Source organism: Rhodnius prolixus, unplaced genomic scaffold (genome assembly GCF_049639745.1).
Source record: "Rhodnius prolixus isolate KJV_2025 unplaced genomic scaffold, Rpr scaffold_10, whole genome shotgun sequence".
NCBI lineage: Eukaryota > Metazoa > Arthropoda > Insecta > Hemiptera > Reduviidae > Rhodnius > Rhodnius prolixus.
This window is the reverse complement of record NW_027411615.1, coordinates 9,709,990-9,724,308: the sequence shown is the minus strand read 5'-3', so window position 1 is coordinate 9,724,308 and position 14,319 is coordinate 9,709,990. Positions and strand designations below refer to the sequence as shown.

The 14,319-nt window shown below is 36.6% G+C and overlaps 1 protein-coding gene across 2 annotated transcripts in view; it reads left to right on the top strand.

The window, feature by feature from the left end:
* LOC141457234 (ubiquitin carboxyl-terminal hydrolase 48-like) overlaps positions 1-14,319 on the top strand; it is a 189,355-nt gene that overhangs the window by 105,143 nt on the left and 69,893 nt on the right. The gene's annotated exons all lie outside the window — the stretch shown is intronic.

The window sequence follows — 14,319 nt, the reverse complement described above, 5'->3', positions numbered from 1 at the left end:
CCGCACAAATTTATAAGTCGATAATTGATCTTGAAGGAAGTCTTCTCTTGATGACCGTTGTACTAACTTTAGTCCTTTTGCGTTACCAATATAATCGGAAATAGAAAAGATGTTATTGCCCATTTCATTCTTTTCTTTACCTTTTTTTACCTAGCTATCTATCTAGGTATTAGGCCATCTTCAGTTCTCTGAAACACGTTTCACAATTGATTACCTTTGAGTCTCGGATACCTAGAGTGGTCACTGTAAATTTGCGCCTTCATGACCCTTCATGACTATCTCGCAAGCTCATCCATTCTGTCTAGGCTGTCTTTGAGTTTCGGTTGCTTGATCCCTGGTCACTCCAGGATTCCGGGTAATGAACTTGCTGATGAAATAGCAAAGGAAGGAGCAGCGATGACAAAAATGACTCCTCAGACCATTATCCCTGTATCCTATCGACGTTGCAGAACAGAGGTGGAGCAGTGGATTTTTGAAGAAACATCGGAAACGGTGGAGATCCCGAGCTGACTGCCGTCAGGCTAAAGAAACTCTTAGCCTGTCAAAAACGGCTATAGTTGGTTTTAGCAGGTCCCGGATCCGCCAGTTTGTTCAGGTGTTGAGTGGACATGCGAATTTAGAGTACCATCTTTTCAAATGCGGCCTTACCCAGTCGCTGCCAATCTGCGCCGGCTGTGGTGAGTCCAATGAGATTGTGCGGCACTTTGTAGAGGTTGAAAAATTATTCTTGTATTCCCTTTTTTAATGAAGTCTCAGTTTTGGAATTTGATACTATTGCGGTTCTTCCTCTATGGTAAACTTTCAGCGGATTATAGATTAGCGGAAATCATTAGTTAAGTTGAAAGAGAAAGAGAAAACATTGCTGGGCTAATTACGGATGCTCTCCCTTCTCCGTCTGACCTCTCTGAGAGCCGGAGTTCGTTGTGTCTGTTTGAGGGGAGGTTGTGGACTTGGGTCCCTCCAAGTTGTAATTACGTTGCGTATGCATGATTTAGCTCCATTACCCCCTTACTGGCTGGCATTGGCGGGCTGGGATGTTCTTTCCTCGTCCAAAAACTCTCTTCACCACCAGTTTCAAGTATAGTCACACCACCGCTTAGTGCTGTTGTTGGTGGCCACTAGGACCTTGCCTAATGTCTTCACTTTTTGTCTCCTTACAGTACAGCGACACTTGCCAGCTCTCCTTGAACTGGAGGAAAAGAAAAAATAAAAAAAAAATGATAAAGACCCCGAAGCTTTGCTTGCATAAAGTAACTTTTCTCAAACCTCTTGGCAGCGCCATTAGCCGCCGACTGAACCTTCCCAGCCAACCACTGTCTGGATAACTTTACCACTATGATGACCATCGCGCTAACATCCTCTCTTTCATATTCATTCTTTCATAATCGCCAGCATCATCATCATTGTCGTCGTTATCATCAATTCTGATAGTTATCTTCAAAAATGTTGAGCTAATTTTAATAAGCATTGTTGAATAAGTGATTATAACCTAGAATTAGATCAATCTTGATTTAGTTCTACATGAATCGTTCGTATGGAGGATTGATTGACTTTCAAAAGTACACAATGGAAGATTTCTTCATTACCTTAACGTCGCCTACATCTGGTAGTTTTAGTCTCTCGGCTTTATACTTCTGAACGGTAGACTCAGATATTAGAATATTTAGAAATTAGAGAAGATTGCATTGAAAGTCAGTTCAGGTGAGTGACCCTCACAATTGGGGAAGAATTTTCAAAAATTTCTGATACTCATCCTAAACTTGCAGTTCTATTCTCAGATATATTTAGACGTTTCTCTGAAAAAAATTAGAAAGAATTTCAGATCATGATGGGTTTTCCGTTAACCACCTTTGCACGTCATCTTCACTTAGCAGCCTAAGACTATGGTATTAAATAAGAATCACAGTATTTCCAAGATACCGAATTTGAAAAATTTCGATTGACTGGAAATATATCACTTACTGAACAATTTCTCTTGTTACGATTTTCTTGAAAAACAAACAAAACTGTTTTCTTTAAACTTTTGTAGAATAAATGAATGAATGAAGTTGTATATTTAATATTTTAAATACATAATATATGAAAAATACATAAAAAGAAACGTATGCACTTAAAAAGAATAATATCAAATTAAACACAAATCTTTTCAAATAAAACCATATTTCACATCATAGTCCAGGAGTCCCCAAACTTTTTGCACAGGGGGCCAGTTCATTGTCCCTCAGACCGTTGGAGGGCCAGAATATAAAAAAAACTAGAACAAATAGAATATTTCAAATAAAGAACAAGTAAATTTAAATCACCAAACTGCCCAGTATTTCTGTGGGAATTATGGACCTGCTTTTGGCGAATGAGATGGTCAATGTCCGGTTTAGTTATAGAGCTTTGACTTTCTTCCTACTTCTGCTGTTATTTTACACTGTTTTCGGAGCCGTGACGCGTGCATCCCGCGTCATCGGAAGTAGTACTGTACATGAGCGACGCAGCGCTTTGCAGCACCGCCACATATAGTGCTCCTCTTACTGACCACCAATGAAAGAGATGTTCCTTCCGAAAGTGCGGCGAGGGCCGGATAAATGTCCTCTGGGGGCCGCATGTGGCCCGCGGGCCATAGTTTGGGGGGACCCCTGTCATAGGCAGTGGCTCGTAGGCCGTCTGTCGAGTAGTTTTGTTTCCGTTTATAAATATGATTAGTTCGAAAAGGAATGATCATGTCAGCCTAGTGCATCTGTAGTTCTGAAAACTAGAAGAGGAACACTATTTCCAATTGCATCACACAAACGATGAGCAGCTAAACAAAGGAACAGAAATAAAAATATTTGAATTAAATTTAACAATTCACTTCGCTCTTTTTAATTTATAATGACATAAATTTTTATAGAATAATTTAATTTAAAGCGCCCTGCAGAAATGCCAGAGCATGCTACGTTTACTCTCCGGCGGGGCTCCTGTCCACCTGTCCTCTTCAACAGCAATCCTCTTCCTTGTACAGATCTGGTGCGCTACCTTGGGCTCTACATGGACAAACCACTCACGTGGAATCCACACACTAGACTTAAAAGACTAGCAATGACAAAACGTGCGAAACTGCTTTACAGACTACTTGGACGACGCTCCAAATTACCCATAGAACTCAAACGCTTAACATACAGTACTATCCTCAAACCTATGTGGACTTACGGACTAGAGCTGTGGGGTTCAGCCAAACCTACAAACATACGGACTGTACAGACATTTCAGCTGACGCTCCTTTCTACGGTAGCTAACTTCACTCTTCACAACGACCTCAACATACCCTTCGTACACCAACTCGCCAAGACCAAATACCAAAAATTCCATACTACTTCTCGACTAGCTCTAATCCTTTTGTACTGTCTCTCGCTTCCTCTGACATCCCTAATACTCCTCGCCGACTAAATCGCCAGTGGCCTCTGGCGACTTCCATATAGTCTGAAGAACTAAATCTCTCCTCTCTCCTCCTCGTATTCTCCTCCTCACATTCTCCTCTCTCCTATAGAGAGTGCTACCGCTGGGTAGCTTCTCTCCTCCTGCTCTCCTCCTGCACCAGTTCATCATACTCTTCATATTTACTTATTGTATACAATGTATACAGATTGTAAATTACAAAATAAATTAAAATTACCTAAGGGAAAACTACACAATTATAGAAGTGGCTATTCTAAAAGGACATTGAACTTTGAAAACTGCATTCGGTTGAACTCGAATTGAGTTGCCGCGCAAGATTAGTGTTTTATATACTTTATCAGATGGGATACCCAGAGTAGTCTGAGGACTGATTTCCAAAGTTTACCCAATAGGAGCACAGCAGTCGGAAACTTCCAGCCAGTGTTAGGGACCTAGCAGACTGCAAGCTGCAGAATGGGGGCGGGGAGTAGGTCCAGTATCAGTTTAGTCATACAATCGAGTGAAGAAAATTGCACCAGGTTGGTTTTGTTATTGTTGTATGCGCAGGCGCATCTTCTATTCAAATGCTGCCATTCACACACAGTGCCATGAAATGGACACGTTCACACATGAACCAGAGTAACGGCCCTCCTTTCTCAACCGTTGCTCAACGGCCACCTCTTTTACGACGCCCTCATATTGTGTCTTGTCTTCTTCTTCTTCCACTCCGTCTTTTCAACGCTTCTGCAGTTTTCTCTTTCACATGTACTCACATCGCCAACACCGCATTGAATGGCCAGAGTGCTGCTGTTAACAAAACTGAATGTGCTGATCTTACTTGAATGTACACGGTTCTTCAGCCCACAGTTCATTCAACATATCTCTCGCATTATTTCAGAACTAGCTTCCTTATTTTTTTTTTAACACTCTTACTAAACTGTCGCCCAGAAGAAAAGAATATGTTGCTAACATGTCTCAAATCTCTCAGCAAGCTTAGTTATTCGTTTTCTTCTCCTAATTCTACACTTCAGGGATTAGGCAACATGCCTGTTCCGTCTTCACAAATGTTTTTTTTCACCTCCATCTTTTCAATGGTCGTCCTACACTACGTTGTCCTCTAGGTCTGTACTTATTGACCATTACAGGTACTCTTCTAGTTGGATTATGGTGCTTCTTCCATCTCTCTTTTCCCTCCTCTATAAATTCGTTAACACTATATCCAATTCGTCCCGTACTTCAACATTCCGTATCCTCTCTCGTTTTGTGCAACTCTTAACTCTTCTTAGGAACCGCATCTCTGCACTTTGTATATTACTTTTATCTTTACCCCTGGTAACCCAGAATTATTCGATACTCTGGTTATTTGTTTTAAAAGACATGGCATTTGTGGCTTGTATTTTTGACGTGAATACCTCTTTAAATTTGAATCCAAAAAACCTAATGATAACAAAATCGGGGGATACAGTTTGGCGTTATAGTTTCGAATCTATCGTCTACATCCAAAATTAAATTAGACCACTGGATAGCTAAAGGATCAAAGAATTCATTACGATAAGCGAGGAGTGTGACGCATTGCGAGCGGTGGAGGGGGAAGCTCCGCCATTTTGAGATAATTTTGCTGCGTATCGAGATTTGCAATTAGTATAACTTTTGACTCGGAGAAGCTACGATGTTCGTTTAAGTTTTAATCGTCAGCTGTTGTCACAATCTATCTATTGTATATAAAACATTAGTTTAAAATAGTGACAGTGAATATAATAAGGTGTTAGAATAAAAAAATATCAAAAATATATAATGTCGGCCTTTACGCGTCGAAAAGCCAAAACCAAATTCAGAGATCGCATACGGTTGGAAAGGGCTTCTCAAGAACAATCGAATGGTAAAAGTCGCAAAGCCGGTGGAGTCGCCATATATCGCAACATCAATAGCTTCACTGATTGTAATAGAGTTAACATTGACATTTCGGAAATTTTATTTGGAAATGAAAGACGCAAAAGCTGGTGATGTCTGTCTAGTAAACGAAAAAGGCCAATGGCATCTTCAAATTCGTACTCGGGTGTGTGTACATCCATCCGGGCACAGCGTTAGCAGAAATTAAACTCTTTATGTTATGATCGTTGTTAAAATATTCCAAAAAACATCGCTAAAATTATACCCGATTACGAGCCTGATCTTACTACACCAATTATGATAGTTGGAGACTTTAATGTTGATGTCTCACAAAACCGCTCATTGCCCGACTTCATGCTCAGCGAGTTCAATTTGTCTAATATTGAAACTTCTCCAACAACGTTAAATACCTATATTGATTTAACGTTTACCAGAAATCTCAATGTATCTTGTATGCCATTTGTGACGTACTTTTCGTATCACAGACCTATAATTAATAAAGTTATATTGTAACATAGTAATTATATTTTTCCTTGATTTCATCCTAAATACATAAAGAAAAATATTTGCTAAATTAGTTGTCAGTCGGTTTATCCAATTTCAAAACATTATTACTAATAATTAGAAGACGGCCATTTTATTAAACATTTGTTATGAATTTAATTAAGACATAGATTAGTTTTTGCTAGAGAAAATATAATGATTAAAATTGTGGTTGGACGGTGTAATAATTTGTAATATGAAGGGGCGGGAATATCTGTAAGACGTGAATGGAACTTACAATTGCTTTCTGCGGCGAGTAGGGAAGGTAGCAGGCTAGGTTTGTACAGAATGTAAGGTTGAGTTTACCGTCTAATAATGTCGTTTGGCTACTAGAATAACAATTAAGTTAACAATACTGTGTTAGCCCTTAAGGTTACGTGAAGCATCTTCTGTACCCCATATGCGCGCTTATCTCTTCAATATTTAGTAATGACCTCTTCTTCTAACAACTATCTCATTCTAACTAATTATAACGTAACAGTAACGTTGTTGGATATCCAGAATAGTGAGGAGATGTACAATTCATGTCGACAAAAAAAGAGTATCGGATACAATATTTTTATGTTCAATTGCTGACCATTAATTAGTAATAATTTGTAAAATTAATCCCTTCTTGTAAACTAACATATGAGCCGTTTATTTTGAAAGTGGGGCAAGTCCATTTTTTGTTATTTCGAGCAATTTAAGGTTTTGCGTTTCAATAAATTTAAAAATAGTGGTAAATATTAATAATAGGCATATTTTTTCTATTTTGTGGTATTACTCGTAGATAATGTAAGTTTATAATCCAATAGTGTTTATAGTGCTGGCTAAGAAAAATAAAGATTTATTATAACTAAATGGACTTGCCTCACTTACAAAATTAATGAATTATTGTAATCGTTGATTTAAATGGATAATATTTCAGTCGTATCAGTCTTTTTTTAACAATAAAAACAAAATACTAATCGATAGTTCAACTATTCTTCTTCTTTTTTTGAATCATTTTGGTCCGAATTGCCTTCGTATTCAGATTCTGATTCCAAGATTCTTCTTTTATTACCGATTGTCATGGGTCTTATTTCTATAAACATAATAAAATTACTTGCCAATGAGGATTTTATTGAAATGGCGTTATTACCCAGAAAAGTATTTTTATTTTACTTTTTGGTACCTACCAAATTCACTTTCTGATGCATCAGAGTTATAATTACCGTTGCAATCGGTTTCAGCCATTTTTTCTTTTTATAAAATAAACACAATCCGCTATTAATTTTCAAATAATGAAACTTTTTCGTACACCGAGCACAAAACAACACAACTTACTTGACAGCCGATAATATAAGTCGAATAGTACTAAAATTTCCCGGTGTTGGTGTTATTATCGAAACACAAAATTAAGATGTACTTATTATTATTAAATAATAATAAATTTTATGAAATATTGTACCATCACCGATTACCAATATCAAAGATAAATAGATAAAAACACCCTACATTTCAGACATGATGTTAAACCATCACATTTGCTTCACCATACAGCAACCGGAGTTAAATTTTGCTGTACGGTTAAATAATTTCAACCTAAGATGGACTTGCACCATTTTCAAATTAAACATATTTACAATATTGTTAAGACCTAAAACTTCCATCTCCCAAATATTAGGATTCTGAATTTTTTTGACTCTAAATTGTTTACAGATAAAAAGATCATACTAAATTTTATCTATAATTACCATTATCTTCATTTTTTTTTCAAAAATGGACTTGCTCCATTTACAAAATAAACGGCTCATATCCCCCATTTTTTGTGCACGCGTTTCCTGAACGCACTTTTCCGTTATCCTAATCCGTAAATCACCCATACGATCCTTCTCGATCGGCTAAAGCGATCCTGGGCCTTGTGACTAATGCTTGGACATTCCTTAATCCCACTAATCTAGAAAGTGCCCAGCGCTGATTTGTCTTCTCTGTTCTCTCTCTCTCTCTCTCTCGTGGTCACTGCTCTGCTGTACCCATAACTGCCATATTTGCTTTCTGATGTTATTTTTTCGAAAGATTTATTGTATTTTGGTGTGCTTTATGTGGTAAACAATTGTAATCGACTTATTCTAGATATCGTTTTTAAGTATTATGAAAATGAGGATTATGACTGTCCTAAAGTGTTGATGGAGCCATCTCGTTTGTTTTACAAGTAATAATTAATGTTAGCTTGTAAAACATTATGAAGAAACGTGTAGAAGATCATATAAGTGACGCGCTCTGCTTCCATCTTAGGCAGAAAGAGAGTGTTTATTATATAGATAGATGGAACAATAACCATTATAAATAACTTGTGGAAGTTTGGCCCGCTTCTATTATGTGGATCCGAACAAGTTATGGCGGGGGAGGGAGACTTGCCAAACTGAACGGTGGTTGCTAAGACTTTGGGTGTTGTGAGCAAAGGCGCCAACTCACAGCTTTATGAATAATAGTTTGAAAAGCTGAGCAAGTAATTACCACTACTACTTCTACTGCGGCTGTTGTTCGTGGTGGATATTATAGGAAAGCCTGTTTTGGTCTAGGCTGTGAAGTTCTCGTACGCTGGGTCATTGGCCAATTTACCATACCCTCTTCCAATCTTATGTTTGTCTCTCTCCTAATGTTGTACAATCAACAACAATGGTCTCTACACTGTTCCCAATCTAATTTACTCGGTATTTAATCGTCCTTGTTTCAGTTTTACGTTTAATTAAAGTAAATGAAAATTACAAATTGAATAATCTGAGCAGCTTTTGGGAATAATCTTAAAATATGATTTTCTTCGTCTTATCTATCTGAACCTGCATTCTCGGTGAATAAACACTGTACTAGACAAAATAGATGTCTCTCACCGTAAGGGAAGAGGCTTAGGGTACGTACGTTCACAACGGAGCTGTGCGCTTAAATGATAGCAGAGATGATAGGAGTGATGCATCAGCTCTTAAAGAAAAACATAATACATTCGAATGTGAGCGTGCACAACGAAGCTGCGACTAGTGACTCATACGCGCTGCTATAAACGAGCATAGATGATCGAATTAAATATTTCATTTTTCTGCTAGCTGAACTCCAGTATCGGAGCTTCAAAATGGACGTCGAAAAATTATTTAGTGCTGTCTTTACTCATTATTTTTTATTATTTACTTTTAAACAATATTTTGTTTTTTAAATCGTGCTTACATTTATTTTCATGTGTATTTATTTGTTTTTTTTTTTCAATAAAATCATTACTTACCTAAGAGTAATCACTAGTTTTTCTTCTATGGTTATAGGATTTCCATGACAATTTTTCCAAAGTTTTCTTAATTTTGACCTTATTTTTTCTAAAATATAGTCGAATGTGGGTGGACCCATCCTCACATATTCAAAAAAACGATCCGGATAATTTCTAAGTTCCTTGAACGAGTATAAATGGTGAAATTCATCTAAAGTACTTCGTTTTTTATTTATGGGATGTACAAGATATTTTCTAAAGCGTTTTTTCTTTAAAATATACCATTTCGTGGCTGCTGAACATAAAAACTCTTCTTCACTACTCGCGCATGTTGCATGTATCACAGCTCCGTTGTGCACACTAATCAGCGGTTTATATTTTACTCTATCAGTTATCATCTCTGCTATCGTCTATATACTCACAGTTCCGTTGTGAACGTACCCTTAAGGAGATACGGACATCATCAGAAGACCCTTATCAGTCTCATTACTTAATTTACAGACCTCGTTTATTTTTCTACAGACGTTGAAGCTAATTTATTCGCCTTTCGAGAGAAAACAGAGTATAAATGGACAAAATTAGTTAAAATGATAAAGAAATGTTAGGTATGTTTTTTATAATTTCTAAGAAACGAGCAGGTTAGGCTTACAAAGTTATAGACATAAACTTGTAAGTAGCCAGTTTGGACATCTTATTTCGAGCATTGGTTTCACTTTTAAGGAAAATCTAGGACCACAGAGAACCAGTATCGCCATTTCTTATAAAACTGCGAACGCTTTCCCAATCTCTTAGTAGTAACATTACTACAAAATACAACCACCCTCCATCCTATCTACAATGTTTTGCATCCGGCCCAATTATTTCTGCCTCCAGCTGGAGAACAACGGAAAGATGTTAATCCCCCAACCATTGGCCTCCTCAGTGCCGGAACAAGAAACAAACCAAACACACCCTCACCATCTTCATCATCTCAGTAGTTCTTCTTTTGCACGAGTCTTTTCCCTTGGCCCGCCCGCCGCCGTATCGTACTTCTTGCTTTAACCAAATTTAATTTATTCAAGATAAAACAAAAGGAGACATATTTCTTATTGCCTTCCCCCCCCATGTCCCTAATTTAAATTAACATTAATATACAGTTTCCACTTCACATCAGCTAATTAACTATTTCAATTTATAATATTCTAAAATATCAACAATTTTTAGTTGGTACCCATTTACAGCTTACCTTCAACTTCCTTATTATTATATTTTTTTTCCCTTGAGTTTTCACTTTTAACAACTTTTAACCAAGTAAACTAAATCAAAAGCTATTAATGAAAGTAAATTTGAAGTAAACAATGGCTAGCAATGGTAGTATCGTCGAGCAGATGAGTTTAATCGCGTTGATAGTTTAGCTAGTGATTTGTAAGGCTGGAAACATAGTGGAGGGGCGAGCAATGCGGCGAAAACAAACACTCTCTATAGATAGTGTTGCTCTATCTTCGCTTTGCTCGCCACTATGCGCGGTCCCATTTGTTAACTTGTGTTTGTTTTCGCCGCTTTGCTCTTCGCTATCATCGCCGCTTTGCTCGCCGCTCCACTATGTTTCCAGCCTTACAAATCACTAGCTTAACTATATAAAGGAAACATCCCAGCAAATAATATTCTTATTATATTTTATTAAAATTTCGAGTTTCTATAGTTAATGGCAATTTTATATTTTTCACAACGAGTATACACGTCAAACACACTTAACTGGTTAAATAAAAAATTAAGAAAGAATTAATCAGTTTCAAAACTGGGAGTTAGGACAAATGTTTTAGCTAGAATCTCTAGAATTATAGTAAAAGAAAATAAGTGATTCGAGACTTTTAAACGAGTCCCCAGGCTGCCCGAAAATATCAGTGACTCCCAGTCACTGTGCCGTTCTCAGTGGAAATCTTACAAGAACATTTATTTTAGGGTCTACACAATTACATAGAGTTACTTAGCATCTTTTGTAGTAGATTTTTGTATGTGGTTTGTAGTGGGTATTGTCAGACAATTTCGAATACTTAGATGTTTCCAAAAGATTACCCAAAACATTAGATCCCACGTGCGCTCCCTTGTATGGCCCCGATAAATCACTATGATGGCTACAATTAATATAAATCCCATTTTAGAAAAACGTATTTTCGTTAGAATAGTGTGACCACACTCAGGTAATAGTTGTACAGCCTCTTGAGTTAAATAATAATGAGTCTTAAGGAGCAAACTGAATGATTTGATTTGGTACAAGTGGGTGGCAAACTGAATCTGATTAGGCTATCTTAATGACCATTCCCTTTACTCTAAAGTGTATATCGTACATTAATCCCGTGTGACGGGTAAGAAATGTTATACAGGTGTTAACTACAGGTAGGTGCTTATCTTGTCTACTAGGTCTAGCAATAGATGTCATACATATTCACACGCACAACGTTTAAACTGATTCCCTAGTTTCAGAATTGATTCCCCACACTCTGGAATTGACTGTTATGGCTATCATTGAATGGGCCCCTGTATTAATGAGCTGTTTAAACTAATGTGCTGTAACCATTAATGAAGAACTTTAAAGCAACTTAATTTCTCTTTTAGGAGTTCTTTTTTTCTATTTACTTCATTTTTTAAACACCCCTTATTCATCTTAAAGATAAGAATAAACATTCTGGTGTGAACCCACGCATGATACTCAAACCGCTGTTTACTGAATTCAGTTTTCTTGAATTTGTAATAATAATTAGTTAATTTAGACATGTTCAAAAGCTCGAATCAAATTCTATGTATAATTCTCTTGGAAAAATGTTTTAAGCAGGCGATTTCCTCTATATACAGTATACAGGGTAACCATGGTTACAGGCTCCACCCACTTTTTTTTTTTTAACGGCGGGAAATTTCGAAAAAATAAAAAACACGTATTTAATCATTTTTAGTCTAGTTTATTTTCAATGATTGACCCATTTTTTAAACCTTTTTTTAAACAAAAAATATAACGTTCCATTTGAAAAACAAAAGTTGGATGCTATATCTCGAGATACAGGGGTTTAAAAAATGGGTCAATCACTGAAAATAAACTAGACTAGAAATGATTAAATAAATGTTTTTTATTTTTTCGAAATTTCCCACCGTTTAAAAAAAAAGTGGGTGGAGCATATAACTCTGGTCACCCTGTATGGTATGCAAGTCATCAATTTTATTCACGAAATTATTCTAATGAAATTAGTTTTAGTGCAGAACTCAGGAACAATTATTTCAGAGTAATGGACTTACGGATCAGAGCTTTGGGACTCAACTAAACCCTCCAATATCTCCCGCATCCCCAGTCCTTCCAATCAAAAGTCCTCCGCCGTCTTGTTAATGCTCCCTATTATGTCACTAACCTCATTCTTCTACAAAGATCTAAATATCTCTTTGGTCACTGAAACGATCCATTCACGATTCCTCAATTTCCACAGAAGCCTATTCTGCCATCCCAATTCAATAGCTCTAAACTTTTTCCTCATCAACCTATCCTGATAATCCTCCATGACGTCTAAAACAGCGTTGGCCTCGTGATCTCTTATCTTTAGACCTTTCCAGTCACTAAAATCCCCTAGAGTGTCAGCACTGGCTGATTTCTCTTTTCCTGTGTCCGTACGATTACGATGTGTGTGTCGGCTATGCTGGGCAGCTTTCGCTTTATATACTCGTATTGTACTTATTGTAATTCACACTTTGCCTGATGTATATGTATTTTTATACAGCTAGCAAATAAAATAAAATAAGTAGAAGATCGTGTAGGATTCAGTCCAGAGGTTTTTACATAAGGGCAACAGCTATACAGGGTGTTCACTTTAAGACGGCTCAAATGCATTTCATGCTTAAGCGGTTAATCTGAGCAAAAAATGGTAGAGGAAAAATTTGTTGCCCGTCATCTCTAGTTTCAGAATATGTGACTTGATTTTAGATTCTTGCCCGCATACGCGGCTGACGCGCGACCAAATGTGAGGGTTCACAGTTGACCCCCATTTTCATATACACAGTTTTAAAGGGTATAAAAAGTTATGAAAGAAACCGGAAACCGCAATTCGTTATCTTTAAAATTAAAGGCGAGCCGCATGCGGCTCTTTTATCCAAATTGTGTGGCTCTTCAGCCTGCCCAAAATATCGTATATTGTATAGTTTAGTTTTATTGAAACCAATGAAAATTCCGTTTATTAAAGGTATTTTTTCAAAAATAATTTTAAATGTGATAGGTTCGAAATCGAATAGAATTTATACAATATCAAAATAAAGTACTTGACTTATATTGTAAGACTGCCGCCTTTTCATTCGTTATTATTTACTTTGAAATATGTGAAAATAAATATATAAAACAATTAAATGTTATTGAATATCCTAAAATAATAATTTGTGGTTACAAATGATCTTCAGAGGCTTTTACACTCTATCACCCTTGCGGCTCTTGGTAAGATTTATTAAAATTATTTAAGGAGAAATGGCTCTCTACTTGAAATAGGTTGCCGACCCCTGTGCTAGGCCATTTCAAAATCTGTTATTTGTTAATCATATTTCAATTTTTTAACTTGTTATCAAAGAGAAAGAAGAGCACGCGATAGGTCATTTTTATGTAATTTTTCATCCTCTTTCTACTAAAAATATTGCCAAGGCCGTAAAGCTAGTATTTTTCTTAATATCGGGAAATAACATGTCGTTTTCCGAGCGATTTAAAAAAAAAAAATCAAATGTTAAGAGCTTTAGATGTTCTCAAGCATACAAAAAATGGCTACAAACAAGAAGGTTTAATAATTATTTGGAAATTTGGGAGAGTTGCGTTTAATTACCAAAAAAATTGGAAACCACCCTGATTGGATTGGGCAGGAAACTAAAATCAAGTCCCATATTCTTCTGAAACTAGAGGTGATGAGCAACAAATTTTTTCCTCTACCATTTTTCGCTCAGATCAACCGTTTAAGCATGAAATGCATTTGAACCGTCCTAAAATGAACGTCCTGTATAATAAGCAGTCCTTAAATTTTTCCTCATCCTCTAATTTAGAGCATAAAGCTCAACATGATTGTCTTCTATAAAGAGTCATAGAGATTGGTGGGAGGTATTCTCACGGTTCGAACATAAAGCACAACATGATTGTCTTCTATAATGAGTCATAGAGATTTCTGCATTAATTACTTAGTGATTGTGTCTACTAAGAGCGACATTGCTCTGAGATCGCCCGAGCAAATATTTTATTATTTAAATAAATAAACCTCTCAGCTAAATAATGGTGAGTT